This window comes from Propithecus coquereli, unplaced genomic scaffold, assembly GCF_000956105.1.
Source record: "Propithecus coquereli isolate 6110/MARCELLA unplaced genomic scaffold, Pcoq_1.0 Scaffold18, whole genome shotgun sequence".
Taxonomy (NCBI): Eukaryota; Metazoa; Chordata; class Mammalia; order Primates; family Indriidae; genus Propithecus; species Propithecus coquereli.
The window spans coordinates 12206199-12207815 of NW_012142745.1; the positions used below are offsets into that span (position 1 = coordinate 12206199).

Sequence of the window (1617 nt, forward strand, 5' to 3'; positions counted from 1 at the left end):
CCACAACCAGGTGGGCTTCATCTCAAAGATGCAGGGATGATGGTTCAACATATAAATCTATAAATGTAATTCACTACATAATAAAAGTGAAAACAAAGATCATATGATCATCTCAATAGACACAGAAAAAGCATTCAACAAAATTCAGCACCAATTTATGATAAGAACACTTAAAAAAAATAGGTATAGACAGTATTTACTTCAAAATGATAAAAACCACATATGAAAAACCCACAACTAACATCATATTGAATGGGGAAAATTGAAAGCATTACCGCCTAGAACTGGAACCAGATAAGGTTGTCCTCTATCACCACTTGTATTCAACATAATGCTATAAGTCCTAGCCAGAGCAATCAGACAAGAGAAGGAAAGCAAAGGGATGCAAACGGGGGCATTAGAGGACAAGCTATCACTCTTTGCTGATGATATAATATTATATCTGGAAAACACCAAAGATTCTGCCAAGGACTACTGGAATTGGTAAATAAGTTCAGCAAGGTCTCAGGTTACAAAATCAATGTACATAAATCAGTAGCATTCATATATGCCAACAACAGTCAAGCTGAGAACCAAATCAAAGACTCAATACCTTTCACAATAGCAACAAAGAAGATAAAATACCTAGGAATATTTAACTAAGGAGGTCAAAGACCTCTACAGGGAGAACTACGAAACACTGAGGAAGGAAATAGCAGAGGATATAAACAGATGGAAAATCATACCATGCTCATGGATTGACAGAATCAATATTGTTAAAATGTCTATACTACCCAAAGTGATCTACAGATTCAATGCAATCCCTATTAAAATACCAACATCATTTTTTGCAAGTCTAGAAAAAATAATTCTATGCCCCATACAAAACCAGAGAAGACCCCACATAGCCAAAGCAACCTTAAGTGAAAAGAACAAATTGGGAGGCATCAATTTATCTGACTTCAAGCTATACTACAAGGCTATAGAAACCAAAACAGCATGGTACTGGCACAAGAACAGAGACATATACCAATGAAATAGGCCTGAGAACCCAGATATAGAATCATCCTCATATTACCACCTGATCTTTGACAAAACAGACAAAAACATACACTGGGGCAAAGAATCCCTATTCAATAAATGATGCTGGGAAAATTCAATAGCCACATGTAGAAGACTGAAACAGGATTGGCAACTCTCACCACTCACAAAAATCATTTCACAATGGATAACAGACTTAAACCTAACGCATGAAACCATAAGAATTCTCAAAGAAACTGCTGTAAAAACTCTATTTATAAACATCGGCCTAGGCAAATAATTTATGAAGAAGACACCAAAAGCAATCATAGCAACAACAAAAATAAACAAATGGGACCTGATCAAATTTAAAAGCATCTGCACAGTCAAGGAATCTATCATGAGAGCTAATAGAAAACCTACAAGATGGGAGAAAATATTTTCATGGTATACATCTGATAATGGGCTGATAACTAGAATCTATACAGAACTCAGGAAAATCAAAAACAAAAAAATAAAATAACCCCATTTAAAAGTGGGCAAAGGATATGAACAGAAACTTTTCAAAAGAAGATAGACTAATGGCCAAAAAACATATTAAAAAATGCTCAACATCTC

The 1617-nt window shown here is 34.9% G+C and overlaps 1 pseudogene; it reads left to right on the top strand.

Annotated features, from left to right (window-relative positions):
* Positions 1–1617, top strand: part of LOC105808752 — an 83544-nt pseudogene that overhangs the window by 27060 nt on the left and 54867 nt on the right.